Genomic DNA, 25,997 nt, shown 5'->3' with positions numbered 1-25,997 from the left:
ACAGTTTTGCTAATGAAGGTGAATTGCCCTTTAAGCTGCAAGTCACAGTTTCTCCAAGAGACCTGCTTATCTTAAATTGTTACAATTGTGTATTTGCTTATCTTAAATAGTTACAAATGTATTTGTAAGTGCACATGCACGGTCATCTGGACTCTGCTAAAAGCTGCTTATTTAATTATATTTTAGAAACATCTTTTTCTGGCTGTTCAGTGAAGGAGATCAAAGGGAAACTCGGGACATTTCAATAACAATCCAGAACTACGGCTGAGCTGTTAAATCGGAACTGTCCTGCGAAAAACTGGACAGTAGGGAGGTATTCATCACATGATCTTGCATATGATAGTCCATATAGAGCATCTTTACAGTAGCCCTTTCCAATAGCTGTCACCTGAATTAGTATTATCATTATTATTATTATTGATATTATTATTACTACTATTAGTGTAATGAAAATACATGTATTATGAGACCACTGAGCGAGTGGGGGTGGGTTTGGGTGATCCAATTTTTTTTACCTTAGCAACAGTGTTACTATAAAATTTAAGTAACATTAGTCAGCCCATGGTGTAACAGGGTTAAAGCTAAGCCTGCATTTGAAACTGTTATGGTGAATCCAGGTTTTGCTTTGCATTCCTGTGCAGGAGGCACATCTGTATTGTAAGATAACTTACATATGTATACTAAATTGCATTTATTTATATAAAACATGTATAAATGTTAAATAACTACAGTTGCTAATGTATATTGTATAAACCAATTAAAATATGTGCTATCAGCACCAACCTGCAGAGATTTTAAAAACTGTGTTTCGCATAGTTTCCTTTATATGACACAAGATGTACACCATTCGCCATTAGGCTCACTCACATGTTTTTCTGTATTCATTTTTACAGCCTGGATGAGACTTTGTCATATTCAAGTGTTACACCTTCAGCAATGTGCACTGTGACCAAATATTCTCTATTTCCCATATTCATTTAGTAAGGAGAGCATTGACCATGCAGCTGGTTTTAATTTCTTTTCTGGTCTGAGAACAAGGGCAGAATAAACTAAGTGTGGATATATCTTTGTTTATACAGTGTTATTAATATACAGGAGTATTGTAAGTAACAAGTATTCTTGTGACTTTAAAGGGGTCACTTTTGAGTTACTTTTAGTATGATGTAAAGTGTGATAGTCTGAGACAAATTGCATTTGGTTTTTATTTGTGGTTTTTGAGTTATTTGGCTTTTTATTCAGTGGCTCTCCAGTTCGCAATTTCAGCAATCTAGTTGCTAGAGTCTAAATTACCCTAGCAACTATGTATTAATATGAATAAGAGACTGGAATATGAATACGAGAGGGCTTGAATAGAAATATGTGTAATAATAAATGTGTAGCTTTACAGAGCATTTGTTTATTGAATGAGGTCAGTGACCCCCATTTGAAAGCTGAAAAGAGTCAGAAGAAGAAGCAAAAACAATTAAAAAAATATAAATAATGATGGTCAGTTGAAAGGTTGTTTAGAATTCTCCATACTGTAACATACTAAAAGTTAACTGAAAGGTGAAACACCCCTTTAAATAATGCTCAATATTACATCCTGACTTCACATAGCAGGGCACAAATGCAGATTTATTCTGTATGGCAAACAGGGTCAGACTGGGCCGGCGGGACACTGGGGAAAAACCCAGTTGGCCCTGAGTCTCATGGGTCCCTCACCGTTCCAAATGCGCTCCCCCAATTGGCTGGCCCTAAAAGAAAAATATGTGAGGTATGGAGTGCTGGCGTGCGGCATATGTGCAGGGGGCCCCGAAGTTTGGAACCGGTGGGCCCCCAATGAGCCAGTCGACCCTGATGGCAAACAATCACATATTTACTTTAGTATAGGTTATACCAGGCTGGTCAAAGTGAAAGGTCCTTGATTTCTGTGGGTTACTGCACTTGTGCTTTTGGAAACACATGACTCAGCTTTGTGCCTGTATACCATAAAGATCAATATTAATATGATCCACTCTAAATTTAGTAAATATCCACAAGTACAAACTGAAGAAAGAAGAAGTTCATGAACTATTTTTGTTCTGATTTTGCAGTTGACATGTTGCTGGGCTAATTTGCCAATTTTGTCTGCACATGTAAAGCACTTACTCAATCCATCTGATTGCACTTTAGGGCAGGCATGTCCAAAGAGCGGCCCGTTTTCAAATTTACACTGGCCCTCAGCCTCCATCATGAAATTAATAATAATGAGCCCCCCCCCCCCAGCACAGTGCAATCTGGAATCCCATAGTAGTAATATTAAGGCACATTAGTGAAATGATCTGCCATGTAGAGACGCTCTGTTTTCGAACACTTCTTTAGGGCTGAAGGTGTCAATAGACGTACTGACGTGCCAATACAGTAAACTACGTTCCAGTATGTGTCTATTGCTGACACCTTCAACACACAGGCAGCAATATAGACCAAGTGGCAGATCATTTCACTAATGTGCCCAAATATTACTACTACGATTATTCGATTCCTGTAATTAAATGTTAATGGTTCAAAGAATGTCGGGCTGAATGGTCACATTTTCACCTAACCAAATCTGCCCCTCATTGCAAAAAGTTGAGGCACCCCTGCTTTAGGGTGTTATTAGCGCCCCAGTAGTGCCAGTCCAGCAGTTACCTTAATGGCATTACTAGTAACATGAAAAGACCCAGTCTTTTGCATTTATTATAAAATCTTAGTTAAAGGGATACTGTCATGGGAAAAAAAAAAATTTCAAAATGAATCAGTTAATAGTGCTGCTCCAGCAGAATTCTGCACTGAAATCCATTTCTCAAAAGAGCAAACAGATTTTTTTATATTCAATTTTAAAATCTGACTTGGGGCTAGACATTTTGTCAATTTTCCAGCTGCCCCTGGTCATGTGACTTGTGCCTGCTTTTCAGGAAAGTAATGCTTTCTGGTAGGCTGCTGTTTTTCCTTCTCAATGTAACTGAATGTGTCTCAGTGGGACATGCGTTTTTACTATTGAGTGTTGTTCTTAGATCTACCAGGCAGCTGTTATCTTGTGTTAGGGAGCTGCTATCTGGTTACCTTCCCATTGTTCTTTTGTTTGGCTGCTGGGGAGAAAAGGGAGGGGGTGATATCACTCCAACTTGCAGTACAGCAGTAAAGAGTGATTGAAGTTTATCAGAGCACAAGTCACATGACTGGGGGCAGCTGGGAAATTGACACTATGTCTAGCCACATGTCAAAATTGAATGTACAAAAATCTGTTTGCTGTTTTGAGAAATGGATTCCAGTGCAGAATTCTGCTGGAGCAGCACTATTAACTGATTCATTTTGAAAAAAACATTTTTTTCCCATGACAGTATCCCTTTAAGTCAATCTAGGAGATCGGTGTGTTAGCACTGCATATTCTGCTGTGTGTGGCATAAACTGTGAATGTCAATGCAGTACTTTAGTGTATCAGCACTCCTGAAAGCAGTGTCGTACGCAGAACAGGATCTGAGACAAAATTCTCCACTACTTCAGGATTTCCTGTTGTTGGGGTTTTTTTTCTGTAATCAAAAGGCCTGACGGGAAGGAAACAGTCAGTTGCTTGTTTTTATTACTAAAGGAAGTTAAAGGATTAGGCTTAGTTTTCACATGTTTTGCACTTGCATAATATTTCCTTACTGTGGCTTTGTTTGTTAACAAATTCTCACAGCAGTAAGAATGTAAGCATGGAGGAGCACACCCTAAACTTGTTTAGCAACTTGCCCGGGTGCTGGTAAATAAAGTGACATAGTACCACACTCAATTGGAATACTTGTGAAAAAATCAAGATTTATTAAAAAAAATCCAACTTTCGAACACCAATTGTGTTCTTTCTCAAGGATAACATAGATATATAGTGAATAAAGTACACCCTCTACTAAATTATAAGGATATTACAAGTTACAGAGGAGTTCCATGACTACATTCGGCCTTGTGCTTTTATACAGGTCATGGAACTCCGAGGTATCTTATAATATCCTCATATTTGCAACAGGGGATACTTTATTTATTATAATACACAAGTTTCATTGAGTCGTGACAGAAATGACACCACTACTCACCGTTTATAACTGATGACAACAGTACTCACCGTTTATAAGGATATAATTTACAAGATAGTCATGGCTTTTGTGTATTATATATATATATATATTAGGGATGCACCGAATCCAGGATTCGGTTCGGGATTCGGCCTTTTTCAGCAGGATTCGGATTCGGATGCACAAAGATACCGGCACTCTCGACAGCAGCGTTAAAGATGCCTGGGTGCAGAATCAGAGAAATCCAAATAGAGAACAAAAGATGAGCCGCACTCACAAAAATTGATTTATTGGTCATATATATTTTTAAATAATTCAATTTTTTATTTTTTAAGTTCTGTGAGTGCGGCTCATCTTTTGTTCTCTCTCTCTCTCTCTCTCTCTCTCTCTCTCTCTCTCTCTCTCTCTCTCTATATATATATTAGTGCTCGGTTATCTGATTTGTGCTGCTTTAGAGGAAACACTATGGTAGAGATGTGGGGCTTATGGTACTCCAATAAAACTATAGTTTATGCCATAGCATGCTTGAGTTGTACAACATGCTAATTTTCCAGCACAAATATTAGGTTAAATTATTTGTATTAGTCACTTCTCCTTTACACATGCTAAAAGATCATGTTTTAGTGGTTTGTGAGATTTTTTATACCTAAAATGAACTCACAACTCGAATATTTTCCGATTTAAGAAAAAAAACTTGAATGGAAAAGCCCAGTGAACAACCTGAAAACTCGAATTAAAGTGGTCCTGTCACCCGGACATAAAAAGCTGTATAATAAAAGTAGTTTTCAACTTAAACATGAAATCCAAATTCTTTTTTTATATTAGCATTCATAACCGGTGTAAACGCATTTTAAAAATCTGTCAATCAAATATTGCCTGCCCCTCCTCTATACCTTAGGCATAGAGGCGGGGCAGGCAATTACTTTCAGTTTCCATTCAGCACTTCCTAGATGTCACTGCTCTCCACACATTCCCCCTTTTCTCTCTACCATTTAATTGTGTAGCCAGGGCATGGGGATGGACATCAGGTCACCCATTCTGGTGCACAAACAAGATTTTGAGCTGATGCAAGACTTGTCTTAATAACAGTGTCCACACAGGAAACAAGATTTATATAAGTCACATAGTGTAATTGAAGTTTATTTAACATGATAAGCAAGGATTTGGAATTATTTTTTTTAGGTGACAGGTCCCCCGAATTGCTCTAAGCAATTTAGTTTTTTAGCAAAACTTACTGAAAAAAACTCGGACATCACATCTTCAAATGTTCAAGGGACCTCTGCCATTGACTTCTACCTGACCTCGACAGGTTTTAGTTGGAGTATTTTCAGATTCAAGCTATTTCTATCTTTAGGGTATAATAAATCTTGAAAATTATTATTTTTTTTGTAACCCTGAAAAATATCGAGATTTTGTTTATTTTTAACCCGAAAATTTTTTGAGTTTTGACTGAGAAAAGGTACTGGGTTACAATGTAGAAAAGAAGAATAATTAATAAGTACAATTATTAATAAGAATATACATACATTAAGTTTGTATGGTAAGAGGCACAGTAGGAAGGAGGTCCTCCCCCATAAAGCTTACAGTCTAATGTTCCACAAAGCATGTATGTGACAAAGTGCATAGTTATTACTAAACTGTAATTTATAAAGTAAGAATATGCACCAAAAACTGAGCCTATGAGAGCTGAAATTCTTATGTGCCGTTTAAGTATTAAAACCAAGGGCATTTACAATTATAAGGAATGAAAACCAGGAACAATCTCTAAACATTAGGTTTCCAGCCACTTGAACTTCATTTCTGATAAGTAACCCCCTTGGTGTTTTTCAGCAGAACATTTATGCCAGACACAAAACCAAAGTACCAATGGATTGGCTCAAGAACACAATGGTGGATGCCCTACAATCATAGCCCTACTGAAAATCTATTGCACTGCTTGAAGATTGAGGTGCACACACTAATCCCAGTTCTCGCCAAAATGTTGTGCAAACTGGTTATTTCACCCAAAACACTTTAAATAGTACACAGTAAAGGCTGGCTCACCAAAATATTGATGGGGATTAACTGCTTATGCAAACAGGGTTTTGTTTTTGCTTTTCCAAATATGTAATAAAGAATAGGCTTAATAAAAAGCTGCCCACAGAAATTGCAGAATGACTCATGTTTGTGCCTCTGCTGATCCCACCAACCAGATAAAACACTCTAGATGTAAAATTAGTGAGAACACCTATCAAATAAACTAATAACAACAGCAAATGTCTCTGCATTTAAAAAAAAATACTTTAAATTAATTCTACAAACGTCCCCTTTTAAGTAAGCATTTACATTTGCACGTCCAAGACTAATATGTCAAGGTATGTGAAAATTCAGTCAAGAACCCTTTAGTAAGGCATGCATTGTTAGTCAAGAAGCATGACTACTAAGGACAGAGACACACGTGGAGATTAGGGGAGATTAATCGCCTGGCGACAAATCGCCTCTTCTTTGGGCGATTAATCTCCCCGAACTGCCTTTCAGCCACCTAGAGTCTAAATCGCTGGCGGATTGGCACTCGGAGTGCTTCAATTTCCGAAGCCGTCCGAAGTTTCCTTGTGAGGCAACTTCGGAAAACGAAGCGCTCCGAGTGCCATCCTGCCGGCGATTCAGACTCTAGCCAACGGGGAGGCAGTTCGGGGAGAAGAAAAGGCGATTTATTAACGGGCGACTAAATCTCCCCAAATCTTCTTAAGGCAAGGACAAATTAAAGAGCCACTTTAACAATATGTGTAGGAATTAAATACAGGTATGGGACCTGTTATCCAGAATGCTTGAGTCCTGGGGATTTCCGGATAACAGATCTTTCCGTAGTTTGAATCTTCATACCTTAAGTCTACTAGAAAATCCTGTAAACATTAAATAAACCCAATAGGCTGGTTTTGCTTCCAATAAAGATTAATTATATCTTAGTTTGGATCAAGTACAGGGAACTGTGTTATTATTACATAGATTTTTTGGATAAAATGGGGTCTATGGAGCAAATTCACTAAAGGGCAAATTTTCACTAGCGACCAATTTGCCACACTCCGCACCACTTCGTCAGGCGCAAATTCGTTATCACTACACCAATTCACTAAAATGCAAAGTTGCATCTCAGCAGCTGAACGCTGGCAAATTTTCCTAGTGTTACTTCGGCTGGGGGAGCATTTCATAGGAATTTTCTCTAGCGTTTATTTCTGCCTAGCGAATCTTCGTTAGCAATAGGGCGGGTACCTAAAAGCCGTATAGACGTCTTTATTAATCATGTTGGTGCAAATGCTTGATGTTGCCACTTTTTCAAACACATGTCCAATGAGCCATAATAAAGACAGAAGAGATCCTCTAATGCACTAGACATAATATCACCCTTAAACAAATGTGGCAACCCCTCAAGTTAGTTAAAAAAAAAATCACACATAAATCTTTAATAGTTCGGACCAAGGCAATCCCACTTTAAAAAAAGAAAAGTCGCCAGCTTTTCTTACAACTTTAATGCATTTCCGGCATACAGGACATGATGTCACTGACATAAGATTGAGGAAAATGTAGCTTCGTTTTATCAGTTCGCCCTGGTCTGAGGTGGCGAAATAAATTCTGGCGAAAGAGGTAACGTTCCGTAAAATTCACACCTTATTTAATTTGCGGATAATGACTTGTTTGCCAGAGTGAAAAGTCGTCTGGCGATAGGGTGTGAACAAACGCTAGCGATGGTCTTGTTCGCTAGCAAATTGTCTTTTACGCCTGTTATTGAATTGACGATGTCCCTGCTGAGGAGATTACTGGCGAATTGTCGCAAGCGACGGCCACTTCTCCCTTTAGTGAACCTGCCCCTATGGGAGAACGGCATTCCGTAATTCGGAACTTTCTGGATAACGGATTTCCCGATAACCGGTTTCTAGATAACGAATCCCATACCTGTATATATATATAGTGATGCACCAAATCCAGAATTCAGTTTGGGATTCGGCTTTTTTTCAGAAGGGTTTGGAAGTGCCTGGCTGAACTAAATCCGAATCCTTAAAGGAACAGTAATACCAAAAAATGAAAGTATCTTAAAGCAATGATAATGTAATGTACTTTTGCGCTGCACTGGTAAAACGTGTGTATTTGTTTCCGAAACACAACTATAGTTTATATAAACAAGCTGCTGTGTAGCTATGGGGGCAGCCATTCAAGCACATGATACACAGTAGATAACAGATAAGTTCTGAATAATCTCATTGTACTCAACATATCTTATCTGTTATCTGCTGTGTAACCTGTGCCTTTTTTCCTTTTTCCAGCTTTGAATTGCTGTCCCTATGGCTATACAGCAGCTTGTTTATATAAACTATAGTAGTGTTTCTGAAGCAAATATACCAGTTGTACCAGCACAGCACAACAATACATTATAATTCCAGTACTTTAACGGAACAGTTCAGTGTAAAAATAAAATCTGGCTAAATAGATAGGCTGTGCAAAATAAAAAATGTTTCTATATAGTTAGTTAGCCAAAAATGTAATCTATAAAGGCTGGAGTGACTGAGTGTCTAACATAATAGCTTGAATCCAACTTCCTGCTTTTCAGCTCTCTAACTCTGAGTTAGTCAGTGACTTGAAGGGGGGCCACATGGTACATTTCTGTTCAGTGAGTTTGCAATTGATCCTCAGCATTCAGCTCAGATTCAAAAGCAACAGATATGACCCATGTGGCCCCCCCTCAAGTCACTGATTTGCTACTGCATGTTAACCAAGAGAGCTGAAAAGCAGGAAGTAGTGTTCTGGCTATTATGTTAGACATCCAGTCACTCCAGCCTTTATACATTACATTTTTGGCTAACTAAATTGTTACATTTTTTTTTTATTTTGTACAGCTATATTTACTCAGTTTTTATTTTTATACAATTTTATACAATTCCTTTAAAACACTTTAATGTTTTGGTGTTACTGTTCCTGTTTAAAACCAGAGAACGTGTCTTCGCACAGGAAATTGACATTTATTTTTTGTAACCCTTCCAGTTTTTACTCTGCTCAGGATTTGACAGAATCCTTCACGAAAGTGGATTTGGTGCATCCCTGGTATTTAAGTGAGTGCTGCACAAGAATAGCATTGTCTTGAATAAGTCAATAATAATTATTATTTTACTGACTTCTCTCACCACAAAAGAACATTTATTCCAGCTGTTGCAAAACTGTTGCCGGACTACAACTCCAAAAGTAGGATTGCCTATTCCTAGGATATGACTGCAAAAATATGGTTACATATTACTCACTGCTGGCTGTATTTCACTAAAATTCTTTGTTGCTCTTAGTCTTCTAAATATTGTAATTATACTTTTCGACAAAAAATGACGACAAAAATTGTTCAGCAGGAAGGAACAGTTAACAGGCATTTCATTGCACAAAATAGTGTTAGCTACTTAATTCATAATATTTTCTTAATGTAAAATGTGTACTTTAGCTGCCAAAATATAATTTTTCTGGAAAAATCAAAAGCCACAACCGAAAGAGCAGACAATTGGGCTCCCTAAGGGCATGCATTTGCAGGCATATGAAATTTCTGAAAGTGTTTGTACTGAACACGTTATCTGAAGAAGCTAAAATTATACATTATTACTTAATGTGCTTAGAATGCATTTAGCATGCACTTGATGAACACTGTGCTGAATTCCTGTGCATATACAGTATGAATGCATTGCCATGTATGATCAGAAATGTGTATGGAAAGTGCTTATTGGGAACAATGGCTGTATGAGCTGTAAAGCAAAAATATAGCTGACTATTTTCTCTATAGAACTCAGCACCAACTGAAGCAAGCAGTTATCTGTTAAACACATCGTTCCACAGCAAAAACAACCATTTGAGATATTGACCTATTATTTGGGCCTCGTTTATAACAGCAAACAAATGCTAAACAAAAATGGAAATCGTGCAGTGTTTTCCCCATCTTTGACCACCATAAGAAAAGGTAAACAATGCAAGCCATGCTAAAATGCTGGGGCAAAGCATGCACTTACTTGTAATAGCTCACATTATTATTATGGCCCAAAAGCTTTGCAAAGCTGTCACTTTATGTTAATCTATGCTGCCAAAACAATGCAATCCAGGGGAAAGAAGCTGTGCAATTTTTTTCCATATCTTTGGTCATTGTATATGATGCTGTAAATGTATTGTATTCACTATGAAGAACACTTTCTAACTAATATTTCCTTTCCAAGGGTATACCTAGGAGTGCTTGATGCCATTCTTCAAGTTCTAAAATTAGACCCAACCTGCAAGCTTAAAGGTGAGAGACAACTCTTGGTGGATACCAGATGCAGACTGCATATACAAGGGCCATGGCATACACACAGTGACATTGTTACGCCACTACCGGTAAGTGTGCATCAGACTCTAGTTTATTTGGTAGCCAAACTGCAAATCAGCTGTACCGTTTTAATCCCATACCACCTTTTGTTAAAGAATGAATTATTGCTCTCAGTCAATAGTAAAAATGTATCATTAGTATACTTTCTTAGAATAACTAATACTTAACAGTTGTATTTCAGGCAATTCCTTCAACTGTAAACCCATAGAATTATCTTCTATTATCATATTTAAGGGACCTCGCGGGAGTCACTCTAGAGCATGCAACGCTCAATACAAATGTTTCATAATACATGATATGCAATCAAAGTTACTTTTGGTTTGTTTCCTTGCTCTTTCTTTAATCGGTCAGTCCACTGGATTGAGACAGGACCGGCTCCATCTCTACTCTTTTCTCTCTGTCTCTTCATTCCGTTTTTTTTAAGTAAATACTTGATGTTATTACATAACTGTTATAACTACTTATTTTTCTTAAAATGTTAAAACTCAATAAAAAAACTATTGAAAGAAAAATGTATCATTAGTATCATAATAAAAAATCTTATTCATCCCATATCTTTTATTGACTTGTTACAGAGCTCATTGCTGCTTATAAAGGGGAACTATCAGGAAAATTAAAATTGAATATAAGCTTCATCAAGAAATAAGAAACTTTCTAAATATGATCAATTAAAAATTCAGTATTGTTTCTGAAATAATCAAGTCTATCTTCACTGCCCCTCTCTCAGCATCTGTTTCTCTTCATTCTGTCTTCATGCAGAAGTTGGGTGTGATCCAATATAACTTATAGAGGGGACTCTCTTTCCTAGCAGATATATTAGAGCTCACTCAAATAACTGATTCCAGTACAAACAAAATCTAACAAAATAACTGCCTTTTGCACAAATTCTGCATGTAGAGAGACATGATGTCTGGTGATTTTAATAGAGTGAGCTCTAATACATCTTCCTGGCAAAAGGAGCCCCTATAAGATATATTGGATCTAATTGTCATTGAATATCTGACATCCAACTGCTGCATGAAGAGAGAATGAAGAGAAACAGATACTGAGAGAGGGATAGTGAAGATAAACTTGATTATTTCAGAAACACTACAGAATTTTTAATTGTTTGTATTTAGAAAGTTTCTTATTTCAGTATGAGGAAGCTTATAATAATAAAAGTCACTGTAAGGGTTACAATCGCAGATTGGGTTGTGCATAAGGTGGTGTGGTGTTGGGTCGGTAGTGGGTCCAAGCAGGTAAAAATGCGGGACCAGGTCATGAGTCTGGATCAGGTCCGGGTTTCAAAAATTGGACCCATGCAGGACTTAACTTCGTACATGAACACATGCACATGTCGCGGGAGTCCAGCAGTTTTATGAGTGAGTGGGGAGGGAGGAAACTTATTTGTGGAACCAGGACCCATAAAGTCATTCCACTGCATTTATATTTGTTTTTTGGAAGTTGAGAAAGTGTTTATTCACTTTTTTTAGACATAATTGCAACTGATGAATGTGTATGTATAAAATGTATGAAGTGTATGTATAAAGGAGGGGGAATATTGTTACCCTACTAATTAGTAGATAGTTAGAAAACATAAAGCAATGAACAATCGAGCCAGCTTAATGAAAAATGTCCCATTGTTTGAATAGCAGTTACAGTATTGTGCATAGATAATATTGCTTGCCAAGCTTCTGCCGTGTTAGCAGTCCTTATGTAAGAAGAGAGCTGATGATGCTAGTTCAATGCCAGTTGAACTACAATAGTAAGTATTTGCAAAGCTTGTTATTGTTTTATTGTCATATTTAACTAGTGGGTGGGTCACTGATAGACCTTACAACTGCTTACATATGAATCTCTTGAGCTGGTGAAAGACCTATTATGATCACTGCCATTATTCTGGTTGGAAGGGAAACTAGTAGAAATATAAACTATGTAATTCAGTGCACTAATGAGGCTAATATATACAATACTTTGGCATGTGTTAGATATTCACATATACTGTGTGCTGTAAGTAATATAGCACATAGATACATGTTGCACTGTGTTGCTTTTCTTGTGGAGTGTAGAATGCAGTTTAGCTTTATGGCATAATCAAGGGTATTAACCACCTACCACCATCATTGGAGCCAGATCGGTCAAAAATGCATCTAAACATGTTCGCAGCTTGCTTCCATTTTGCTGCAAATAGTCAGATGTGGCTACATTGTGATGTACCATTAGATTCTAGTCTCTAGCCTCAGTAAAAGGACCTATAAAGAAACCAGAAAGGCCAGCGGCACAAGGGAGAGCAGTGGGATATCTCTGGAGGGAGTGGCCTATTTATCAAAATAGGGCTATATAAGAAGCTGTTCAAAGCAGAAACAACTTTTTTAGGGGTTTTAGGAAATATTGTCAAAAAGATTTCCTAACACATATAAGCACTTTTTAGTTTGATTGTTATACTTTAAAAATGTGCCTAGTGCAGGCCAAGAGAGCATACTTATTAATTTGCTGTATTTGCAACAAAACCATTCTAGTATATGAAATGTTCAGGTTTTCTAGTGATTGGGAATGCATACATATTTCATAATATTCTGAGAACCCTTTTACTTTTCAGTACTTTATAAAAGAGCAGGTACTAGCAGTTTTTATTTAATTTACTATTTGTGAGTTCTGCAAGCATTTTTTTTTATTTTGGAATACAGTAAATCCACCTAAAGATACCTGTTTTCTGCTAGTTCTGAAAATGATATTTATCAAAGTCTCCTAAAGTAACCCAATTGTATGTGTGCTTGGGGGTAAACAATTTCCTTTGTGGCTCTTTTTCTCAAGTCTGCACATTTACAGGAGTCCTAGATCATCTCATTAGCTTCACCAAATTGTGATCTGGTAAGCATCTAAACATCAGCTTGCTAAGCAGGTAGCCTGTGTTCCGTCTTTATTGCATGTTCCTTAGCAACCGGCAAATAACACATATTCATTATAAGAATTTTATTTCAGTGGGTGCGTAGTATATAATATAGGTTGCTAATTGCGAGAGATTACTCCATTACTATTTTTGCATTGCATTTAGCAAGTTGTGTGTATGCGTACATACATGTGCTGGGGGTGGTTGTAGGGAATGGTTGGGTCTGATTTTTCAAGCCAGTTGTCATGTTTGCTATCTCCCAACCCTGGCTTTTCTCCTTTTTGAATTGCTATGTAGATGCTTTAAAACTGGAAACAGAAACCATAGCAAAAATAACTGAAAGTATGGTAGTTACATACTGTAATTGTAACAGTCCTTCAAATAAGTCAGCTGGCCTTCAAGTTCATCTTCTTACTAATTAAAGGGATCCTGTCAATCGGAAAACATGTTTTTTTCAAAACGCATCAGTTAATAGTGCTACTCCAGCAGAATTCTGCACTGAAATCCATTTCTCAAAAGAGCAAACAGATTTTTTATATTCAATTTTGAAATCTGATATGGGGCTAGACATTTTGTCAATTTCCCAGCTGCCCCTGGTCATGTGACTTGTACCTGCACTTTAGGAAAGAAATGCTTTCTGGCAGGCTGCTGTTTTTCCTTCTCAATGTAACTGAATGTGTCTCAGTGAGACATGGGTTTTTACTATTGAGTGTTGTTCTTAGATCTACCAGGCAGCTGTTATCTTGTGTTAGGGAGCTGTTATCTGGTTACCATCCCATTGGACTAGTAGCAGGTTTTAAATACTTTCTTTTATTCCAGTTTACATCAGACATTGTGTATGTCATTCAAGTCTGTAGGAAAAATCAATGTAAAAAAAAAAATTTAACAGCATTTTTCACCAGACTGCTTCTTATTACATTGACATAGCTGACTATACCTGAAATCTATACACAGTTTAGAAATATCTGGCATTCAGTATCAATGTGTAGTGTTTTTGCTCAGTTATCTTACACATATTTATGGCTGTAAAAGTTGAGTTTAAGATGAAGGTCACCTTTACCTGCAGATTGACTGCTGAAACAGTACCAGGTTTTGTGATAGTTCTTGTGTTTTTCCTAGCAAGTTTAGACTTTTGCACTGCTTTATGATGAAAGTCTAATGCAACCACATAACTTGCATGATACTTAACGGGACACTTTTTAGGTGCTTAACATTGCCTTAACCACATGTCAAAATCATAATACAATACCAGTAGTGAAGTGAAAGGCTACTTTGTTGTTCACAAAGAAAGGGGGGAACCAGCCGTCCCTCAAGATGTTTATGAATTGCAAATCTCGGCATCCCATAATCAGCCAAAGACCACCTACTGCCCCTGCCTTGAAGGTATTATTAAAACCTTATGCAGGTACCTATTTTATGATACCAGGCTAGAAGGAGCTAAATGGCCCTTCTCAATAAAAAAATATTCAGTGAAAGCCTTCTTAAACATAATTCTGCCTTAAGACCAAACAAGTCTTTAGGCTGATTCCACATGGGGCTGATTCTTGGCCTGTGGTAAAAAACAGAGGCCGAGAATCAGCCCCTTTGCTGGCATCTGCCTTCTTCCTTGCCTGTACCCATAAGTACTACATTTTCCCGGTTCACATTCAGTGCTGAAATCTGCCGTCTGATCCTGAACCCTGATCCTGGCCAACACTGGGGTTCCTGTGCAGGCAAAGAAGAAGACTGATGCCAATGTAGGGACTGAATCAGCCTTGTGTGGCATTAACCTTACATATCTGCACATGTGTTGTTAGCAGATTAGTTTGTTTATCTTTATTTAAGCCAGAGTTGAGATTAGTTACTTTAATTGACCTGTCGGCTGAAAACCAATTTGGCTTTGTTTCTCTGCAGCCCAATGCCAGTAATTTCTCCTACATGGGAAATCTGGCATTTTACCAGAATATATCTGGTCTAACTAGCAACCACCTCCCCCATGATAGTGTGACTTTAATTACTCTGGATAGAATTGGAAAGTGTTTCCCCACCAGGGACTAGTGAAATAAACTGAGCAGCTGCTGCAGAAACTCCTTAAAATTAAAGCTGTCAGCCGTCATTTTAGCAACCAAACAGGGACATTAGCTCTGTTCCTTGTACCTGCAGTAGTGCTAGTTTCCAGCCCCATTATTTCTCCTCGCTATCTATTTTAAAGTTTAGTTTTAAAACTGGATCTAGTGCAAATGTGGGGGATCGTAGACAAATGAAGTGGAGAGGATTAAACAAGTGGGAGCAGCAATGCAAATGTGCAGAGCATTGCATAACCTCTCTCCTTCGTAACAAGGGGTAGGTAGCTTAGGTACATGCCTAGCGCCCCTTGGGACATGCCTCTTCTGCCTACCCCTAGTTCCAGCCCTGTCCAAAGGAGTGGATTTAATAGACACTAAGGAGGAGCTGTGACCCTTCTTAGTTACTGCCCAACAATAAATTGGCAGGGAGAATTTTTCATTTAGACAGATTTGGGAGAATGTAATGTTTTGTTAGCAGAAAAAAAAGTTTGCAAAGACCATTGCGAATGTTAGTGACCAAGATTGTCATTGCCTCCGTTTGACCGATTGCAGACCTCAACAACTTCCTCGCAAAGTTTGTGAACAGATGGCTTTTGCTAACATGCGCGTGTAATAAAATATCGCAATTGCTTTTTTTTTTGTGCCAATATATTTAACAAACCTCCAGAGCAGGTTTTAATGCTAACCTTTGTTTAACGATAATGAGCAATGTAATATTCACAAGCTAATGATTTTACATTGTGAGAAGCGTTGAACAGTCGCAAAAATGTGATTTAAATGGTTTGCGATTTTAATAACATTTCCCCTATTGACTGTTATACGATTAATCTGAGTATTAAAGGATGGCATGTCTGAATGGCAATTAAGGTGATTATTGGGTGGTATGTAGCAAGCCCAAACAGTCCTATTTCTAAAATGTTGAGCTGCACTTAGCATTTGATTGATGCATTTTAATTGTAAGCTTTAACATTAGCCTGCTATGCTTATCTGTTCTGTTAACTCATTAGCTGCCTGGAACTAATTCTTATTAAAGGGAAACTATTCCAAAAAGGCAAATTTAATATAGGCTTTTTATGGAAAAAAAATAACCCTTCGAAATACTGTATAATCAATTAAATTTTTTGCCCAATTTCTGGAATAAAAAGGCTAGACTCCATGGCAAAATAATGTATACTAACAGGCTGAATGCTAGTCTATCATGTCTTACCATACAAACCTAATACAAAGCTCCAATGCTAGACATGTTAGTCAATTGACACTTACCTGTAGGCACCAAAAGCTGGGTGGACATGGAACAAACCATATAGAAACAACACACTTATCCCCCTACCAGCATCACTGTGGATACAAAGGAAACTGTCACCTCCTAATGCATCACAATTCTCCCTGCTGGTCAGAACTGTCTTACAAATCTGGAGTTCTGTAAAACAGAAAACAAACTTTACCAACCTACCATTAACCATTGCTCCCCTCCAATACCTGGCAAAACATATACCTGAGCTATCCCTTGAAAATTGGATCAGAGCTGGTAGTCAAACAATTGGAGGCCTTATCCACAATGGTGAACTAAAGAGATTCACACCCTTTACAGCATACCCAACACTCAGTTTGATGCCACTTCCTGTTTACTAACAATTCTCTACAACCAACACATCCAACCAAATTTGAAACTAAATGTCTCAGAAACACACCTGCAAAAAAATGCATTACTTTGGCATACAATATATTCCTCTAAAACTTCCTAATACCACAACCCTCCATATTATCTACCTGCCAACAAGACCTGCAACTTACATTAGATCCGGAACTATGGAACAAACTCTATTTGCAAATTTTTAAATATTCTAAATGTCTCAAACACCAAGAACTGGCAATCAAACTACTATACAGATGGTTCTGGATCCAAACTGGATCCCGCTACCTACCCAAATGTCACAGATTGATTCTGGAGGAACTGCTGAGGAAAGACACCCTTTTTAAGCTATGGGACCTGTTATACTTGGGGTTTTCTGGGTAATGGATATTTCCGTATTTTGTATCTTCATACCTTTAGTCTATTAAAAAATCATGTAAATGTTAAATAAACCCAATAGGCTGGTTTTGCTTACAATAAGGATTAATATCATCATCTGAATAACGTACAAGGTACAGTTTTATTATTACAGATGAAAATAAAACACTTTTGAAAATTTGGACTATTAGGATAAAATGGAGTCTATGGGAGGCGGCCTTCCCGTTATTCAGAACTTTCTGGTTAACGGGTTTCCGGATAACAGATCCCATACCTGTACACACACGGCTAACATGCCTCTTGGCGCCACATCTTTGGACAACTATTACTTAGCTCATCAACCAGGTAAATATAAAAACACAGATTCTAACACCAGCAATAGCTCTTCTGGGTCTACTACCACTCACCCTAACTAAAAAAGACAGACACTTAAGTTTTTCTTACTGTAAAATGTTCAAACCATTAAAATGAAAATTTTAAAAATTGCCCCATTTCTAAAATTCTCAGGTTACTCTTCATTACTCCCCTCTCAGCAATCTGTCTCTCTTAATTCTGTCATGCAGAAGTCAGGGTCAGCTTTTGATTGGCAGGTAGGTCTAACAAAATTCAACAAAATAACTGACTTCAGTACTAGTTTTGCATATAGAGATAGTAAGTGAGCTAAAATACATCTTCTAGGCAAAGGGAACCCCCAAAGCATGTATTAGACCTAACCATCAAAATCTGACTCCTATTCTTGCATGAAGAGAGAACGAAGAGAGACAGATGCTGAGGGGAGATAGTGAAGAGTAACTTCACTATCAGTACAGAGTATTTAATTAATTCTATTTAAAAAGTTTCTTGTATGAGTGAGATGAAGCTTTTACATTTTCATTTTCGTACTAGTTCCCCTTTAAGCAAACCAAGTTAGAAAATGAAAACAAGTCAGCATTTACTGCTGGCAGGAATATGCTGGCTGAACATTATAAGCCACAGCAGAACTAATTAGAGCACTTTCTTTCTAAAATAAATTCTATTTTGTGCTTAATTTAATTATAGCAGTTTGCAGCCAATGTATATAGCTTGTGTTTATTCTCTCTGATATCTTGCCCTGTTACTCAACAGAAGTAGCAGCAATAATAGAAAGGGTAATGCAGTATAAGGACTGGTAATTGGTGCTACGCAGGAGGTCATACAGAGCCATTCACTGTGAACTTCGCTGGCCCTGGATTTATCTCTGGGACTATGTAGTGAGTGAAGATGCTTTGTAATGGCAAGCTCTTTATCATCTGTCTGTTAAATTTGTTATTTGCTTCTGCATTGAGCATACAGTGGATGATTCCAGGCTGCCTCCCTGTCTATTTATCCTGCAATCACTCAAGCCTCCTTTTTCAGTTTGTTGTTTTAAAGGCTTCCAAATGGTTTGATCAATTCTATCACACAGAGGAGCTTGCATGTCTGTTAGCATTTTTGGCTTCCTGGCACACAGCCCTACATAAAAACACTTGTGTTGCTAAGAATGGAAAGATACTTTCAGGCACAGCACTTTTTTATCTGTCAGGCATGTGGAAATGACACCCTTTAAGTTCTAAACTACCCTGTAGCTGCAATAATACTATATATTGTTTTTACCAAACCTGATGATTAATGACCCTTCCTGTCCATCTGCCTTCAGTTTTCATAAATATACTTTGAATGTAATTGGACTATGATCTAGAATGCAGCAACAGACAATCTATAGGTGCTATGAGATAATATACTGTATCTAATGTTGCATAAAGTTTGTTAATATATAAATAAGAGAGTAGCTTATTATGTGTATAGAGCATTCCTCATCCATTTAAGTGAGGATAACAAATGACACACCTACATCAAGTTTAACTTTGTCTAAATTAAACTTGGCCGAAGTTGATCAAGATGAAAGTAAAGAAACCCCATCTGAAGCCATTTATAATTTGCCTCAGGGAGAAAAAAATTCCTTGACTCCAAGATGGCAATAGGATCAGTCCCTACAGAGCCGCATTAACACTAAATGAGGCCCTAGGCAAGGTAGTGCTTTTGGGGCCATTCCACTGGGCCTGCATCAAAAGAAACAGAAAGAGAGAAATAATAATGTGCCTTATACAAATGTTTTGACCACGCTCACTACAAAAACATACCCTATCCCATGTTTGCAACGGCAACATTGTGTGCTCCAGAAGACAAACACAATGCTCCCCATTATTTCATGATATAGTGGCCCAAAGCATTCCACAACACACTGTAGCACCTGTTTTTCATGCCGGTAAGATCACTACAGAAATGGCCAATGAGCACTCCATTAACCCCAGTAAGATCATTATTTTGCAGTCAGATGAGATGACTAGAGTAGTAGACACTCAGCTCTGCTGTAGCCTTGGTTTTGCAGCCTGGCTGCCCTCACTCCCTCCAAAGCCCAGTCAGACAGTACCAGGCCCTTGACAATTATTTTGAAGCCAGATGAGAAAATCTTTTTTTTTTTGTTCAGCTCACCTGTAGTAATCTAGCAACATTAGACAGGCAGCCTTGGGGGAACAGACAGTGGCATTGTGGCAACAGGAAACTTGGACGGTTGGAGCACACTGCCATACCTGTCAACTGTTTAGTTTTTCGCTGGGGAGTCCCGATTTTGATAGCTCAGCCCGCAGTCCCAGATCCGTTACTGAAAGTTCCCCAGTTTCACTTTGATTTGCACTGACGCCAGAAAAATATACTTAAAAAAACTTAATTAAACAAGAAGCATTTTGGCAAAGAGCCCTGAATACTCAGCACCTGCACTTAGATACATTGTTACAATTTAAGATAAGCAAACATACATTTTATACAATTTAAGATAAGCAGGTCTCTTGGGAGAACTGAGACTTGCAACTTAAAGGGTAATACACTTTTATTAGCAAAACTGTAATAACACAGTAGTGGGTAACCTGGCCCTGAGTCCCTAGATCTACTTTTAATTTCAGTAACCCTGTGTTTTCTCTGGTGATAAACAGGAATCCAAGACATTTTTTAAGCTAATTGCTCCAGATCATTGTAAGATCATAATTCCTCAGTATTTGAGCCTCAGGAAATACAGGTATAGTATCTGTTATCAGTGGCATTTCTAGGGCAGGAGCCGCCTGAGCAGGGTCAGACTGGTGGGACACTGGAAAAAAACCTGATGGGCCCCGGTACTTTTGAGCCCCGCCGGCCCAGACCCACTTCTGCCCCCCCTCTAATCTCCCTTCCTGACGATGGTTGCGCTGCTGTGCTGAAAAAATGCACACGCGGGGGAGGGGGTGTTGTCGGCACAGAGTTTGCTGCTGGGGGGCCAAGAGGGATGGTGTGGCGGGCCCTTGAGGCTGCAGGCCTGGAACGCCATCTCCCATAGACTCCATTATAAGCAAATAACTCAAAACTTTAAAAATGTTTTTCTTTTTCTCTGTAGTAATAATACAGTACCTTGTATTTGACCCCAATCAACATGTACTGTAATTAATCCTTAATGGAGGCAAAACAATGCTATTGTGTTTATTTAATGTTTAATCTATTTTAAGGTATGGAGCTCCAAATTATGAAAATATCTCTTATCCAGAAAAACCTAGGTCCCTGCAATCCATTCTGGATAGCAGGTCCCATACCTGTACTACTTTGCAGGTTTTTACGTGCAAGCTAGGGTTATCAAAGTATAGCACATTCTTAACTGCCACCATTTCTTGGACTAAATAGCCTGCCAGTATTGTGCAAGATATGAGCAGTCATGTCATTCATGCCACTGATTCAGTACTGCTCCTGCCATGTGCAAGGTGCAAAAAGCCACTTAATTTTTAAGGCCTCAAGGAGTCCGTAGCCTACTTGTTTATGATACTGCAATTTTATTGCAGGACTGGAGACCACTTCTAACAAGGAATTAAAGGTACCTGGCAAACCATAATCCCACACACTAACCACTTTCCTACAAACTCCACTTGCCAGTTAATTCTTCAACTACAGAGTTATATTTGAATCATCATGGGGTAGAAAACATTGCATTAAAACTGCAAAAAATATACACAGCCATACTGCCTTATATCGAATCATAGACTCTACACTTCTGCATGACTGTATGAACCATCTCCCCCATGTCTGGTGTTTGGCACAACTTTCACCCAGCTCTGCCTGCTTTACTAACTTTGGCTATGCAAATGTTAATTGTGAAGAAAGGAAACTTGCACATATGTTTACTGAACTCCTGCAGTTCAGACCAGCAAGAGAGTATACATATATTGAACCATCAACCATCACAGAAGAGACCTTCTCAGCTTTGCAACCCAGCATGCAGAAGGCCACATAGGAGATTTTCACAGAAGATGTGTGTGGAGTTTGCTCTTTACTTTGCTGGCAAGGTGACTTCCATCTGGGCTGAAATTAAAACTGAGAACACTGCAGCCCTCCCAGCAGTGTTGATGTCAAATTATTGTTACATGGGAAAACATGTTTTTTTTTTCAAAATGCATCAGACTATAGTGCTGCTCCAGCAGACTGAAATCCTTTTTCAAAAGAGGCCACGCCGACACCTCCATATACTCACATGAGCTGTATATACCAATAACTATACTAATTGTAGATTTTAGTATCACAATATCCTATGATATTATGCTTGTTCAATAAAACAGAATCATCAACTTAACCTGGCAGGGCATTCCACAAGCTCACTGTACTCACTGTGAAGAACAACCTACGCTGCTGTGAAAGTTCTGTTCCCCAGACACATTCATAACATTCAGTAGTACTAATGCACAGAAAATAGTAAAAATAATCAAAGGATTCCCCCCATCCACTTGTGACCTTGTCCCAACCCAACAGTTCCACTGCTAGCAAATATGGACCACATAAAATAACATTCCACATAACAGCAACCCATAAAATAGATCAGTATTTTTTCCAGAAAAAGGTAAGGAAGCCATAATTAGACCTGAAAATTGTAATTGGCCAGACAATTTGGCAAACTACAGACCAATCTTAAGTCTTCCATTTCTAGAAACGGTTATAGAAAAGGGTGTCACCAACAGATTAAAGGCCAGGCTCTCAAAAAAAAAAAAAAAATTATAACGCATTCCAGTCTGGGTTCAAAAGGAAACAGAGTACAGAAACTGCAATGGTTCTTAATCTCTCTGCTGCATTTGATACTGTGTAGACCATAAGATCTTTAAGGGGTTGTTCACCTTTAAATTTACTTTTAGTATAATGTAGAGAGTGATATTCTGAGACAATTTGCAGCTGGTTTTAATCTTTAATCTTTTATTGTTTGTGGTTTTTGACTTATTTAGTGTTTTATTCAACAGCTCTTGAAGTTTTTTTGCTAGGGTCCAAATTACCCTAGCAACCATGCATTGATTTGAATAGGAGACTGGAATATGAGAGGGCCTGAATAGAAAGATGAGCAAGAAAATTAGCAATAACTATACATTTGTAGCCATACAGAGTATTTATTTTAAGATGGGGGTCAGTGACCGCCCATTTGAAACCTGGACAGAATCAGTAGAAAAAGGCAAATAATTCAAAAAAAATATATTAAAAAAAAATGTTTTAAAGTGTCTAAAAGGTATAGTACTCAACTAATTAAAAGGTCTAAAAGGTATTGTACTCAACTAATTGGAATCCTTTTTTTGCCAAGCAGTCACAACTCAAATTTGTTCTCATTACCTTATGGCAGGCATGTCCAAAGTCAGGCCCGGGGGCCAAATGCGGCCCGTTTTCAAATTTACACCGGGTCTCAGCCTCCATCATGAAATTAATAATACTGTGGCCCACCAGCACAGTGCAATCAGGTATTGCCTAGCAGTAGCAGTAATATTTGGGCACATTAGTCAAATGATCTGCCACTTGGTCTATACTGCTGCCTGAGTGCTGAAGGTGTTAGCAATAAACACATACTGGCACGTAGAGACACACCACTCTCGCACACTTCTTTAGGGCTGAAGGTGTCAATAGACGTACTGAAGTGCCAGTACAGTAAACTAAAGAAGTATGCGAGAGCAGCGCGTCACTATGTGCCAGTATGTGTCTGTTTAATGGTTCAAAGAAAGTCAGGCTGAATGGTCGGCCCCCACACATTTTCACCTCACCAAATCTGGCCCTTGTTGCAAAAAGTTTGGACACCCCTGCCTTATGGGGTTCAACAGGGCTCCGTCTTATCGTCAAAAAACAGTAGATGCTTAGCTGATCTGCAAGTATAGTAAAGGAGTGATTTTCGAGGGTATTTTAATAGTCAAAATTCAAATTTTTGGGTTAAAAAAAACTTGAATTTTTCAGGTTTGAAACTTGTCAAGGTGACGTAGAAGTCAATGGCAGAGGTCCCCTGTACCATTTGAAGATATTAATGACCTTCATGATGTTTGGATTTTTTGGTGGGTTTCCCTCGAAAACTCAATTAATTCAAGTGATTCTAGTTTTTTTCTGGGGAAAACTCAATTAATGAGAGTTTTCAGGTTGTTAACCCTGAATTCACTAAGTTGTTAGGTCATTCGAGATATAAAGAACCTCACAAAGCACTAAAATTTGACTTTTGATAAATAACCCCCTAATTGTGAGCATGAAATGGCAGAAATTGAACCCAGACAAGACAGATATACATGTGATTGAAGGGCAGAGATTAATAAGAGGGTGTCAGGAAGCACATCCAGCGTATTTAAAACTCGGGAGTATAAGTCTAGATTTCTCAACCAGACTCCGAGCCTGGTGTGATTCTAGATATTGATCTCTCCTTCAAACATAAGGTGTCATATACCATCAGATCAGCATTCTTCCATCTTAGGAACATTGCAAGAATAAAACATCTAGTTCCAGGGAAGGGTAGTTTAAATTGAACCAATATTTTTGTATCCTTAAAACTGGATTACAGTATTCCTGTATTATGGTCTTCCAGAAAAAGAACAGTGCCAACTACAGTTGGTATACTGTATAATTACTTACAGAGCAATGTTTCTAATGCCATAACACCAATTCTACAAGAGACACTAAAATTCTTTGGATCTCTCATGCAGCACCCACAATATGGAGATCTCTGCCAGCTATAGTCCAAGAGGCATCTTTATTATTAAAAGCTAAGTCGACACATATCTGTTCTGCTTTGAGTACAATAAGAAGCATCTCATCCAACAGTAATGTGTTAAGTAGCAAAAATGTTATTTATGCATGCCATATGCTAGCATAGTAAATATATAAATAAATGATAGTAATAGTAATATATGCCTTTATTATGTTTCTTTTTCCTGTTTTCAAACAATATGTATATATGTATAAAAATAATAGTAATGTTTAACTTAGATACATTAACATGGGTCTGGATGGAAGGTTGTTCCATTATTTGCTCTAAAATATATTAAACATATCTATACCTCATATCTAGAATATATATTTTCTGGTTTCTCTTTCAATAGAAAATTAATGTGAATTATAATGGATGACTTGAAGATATTAATTCCCATGAGAGAGTAAGCTGAATTTTCTCTCCCTCACCTTACTCTATTGAATGGTTTGGAACAGAGCTCGATTACAGAGAGTGCCAGCTAAGGATACTGTGGAGGTCATTTGCAAATGAGAAATTTACTGGAGCTGTAGGGTCACACAAGCTCACTAAGAAAAGCTAAGGTGTAATCATTCATTCTACGTCAATCTTCTTTCTGGTTTTGCTTAAGAAGAGCCCCTTTAAAAAGTTAAATTGTAATACAGGTATGGATACGTTATCTGGACACCCGTTATCCAGAAAGCTCAGAATTACGGAAAGGCTATCTCCCATAGACCATGTTATCCGTATAATCCAAATTTTTAAAAACTATTTCCTTTTTCTCTGTAATAATAAAACAGTACCTTGTACTTGATCCAAACAAAGATATAATTAATCCTTATTGGAAGCAAAACCAGCCTATTGGGTCTACATGATTTTCTAATAGACTTAAGCTATGAAGAACCGAATTACAGAAAGATCCGTTATCCGGAAAAAAAAGAAGTCCCGCACATTCTGGATAACAGGTCTCATACCTGTAGTATCATAATTTTATTTATATTACCCACTGAAAATATTCACAACTCTAGCTTATTCAGGATGAAACATATAACCTCATAGACAATAGTCTGTGATAGAGACCTGCATACAGCTCAGACCCAGATAAATATATCTGTTCCTTGTGACCTTAAAATACAAGAAAGTGGCTGACAGCCTATGAAAGGTAGTGCAGCACAGAGTAGGTGGTGGTCTGAATTTTGAAATGTTTCTTTTATACAGAGTTCTGAATATAAAAGGAAACTACTATTTCTGTATACTATAACTGTTGTAGACATTGATATCACGCTTTTTTTCCATATACGGATACATAAGGGGTGATTTAACTTTTAGCCAAATAGCCCCTTAGTGTATGATGCAACCCTGTGTAAAAAGAAAACAAACTATGGAAGTTTGCTCCATTTTTTGCAATTAGCACCCTGTCCTGTACTTGACGGGACTCATGTAGTCTCACTTCTGTGGCAGTAACATAGGGATTTCTAATTTTTCCAGTGCAGCGCAACAGTACATTATAATTTAATTACTTTAAAACATTTTCATTTTTTTGGTGTGAATATTCCTTAAACTGCAAAAACGCTACAATTTGTAGATGCAGGTGTGGGATCTATTATACAAAATCATGGGACTTGGGGGTTTCCAGATAAGTTT

General features: G+C 37.8%; 1 protein-coding gene across 2 annotated transcripts in view; it reads left to right on the top strand.

The window, feature by feature from the left end:
• foxn3.L (forkhead box N3 L homeolog) overlaps nucleotides 1–25,997 on the top strand; it is a 163,289-nt gene that overhangs the window by 11,379 nt on the left and 125,913 nt on the right. The window contains exons 2-3 of one of the 2 annotated variants that reach the window (XM_041571876.1): nucleotides 187–313; nucleotides 10,259–10,415. The gene's annotated coding sequence lies outside the window, so the exon portion shown is untranslated. The remainder of the gene's footprint in view (nucleotides 1–186; nucleotides 314–10,258; nucleotides 10,416–25,997) is intronic. The other variant, XM_041571875.1, reaches the window with a different exon arrangement.

This window comes from Xenopus laevis, chromosome 8L (genome assembly GCF_017654675.1).
Source record: "Xenopus laevis strain J_2021 chromosome 8L, Xenopus_laevis_v10.1, whole genome shotgun sequence".
Lineage (NCBI taxonomy): Eukaryota > Metazoa > Chordata > Amphibia > Anura > Pipidae > Xenopus > Xenopus laevis.
This window is presented reverse-complemented; position numbering and strand designations above follow the sequence as displayed.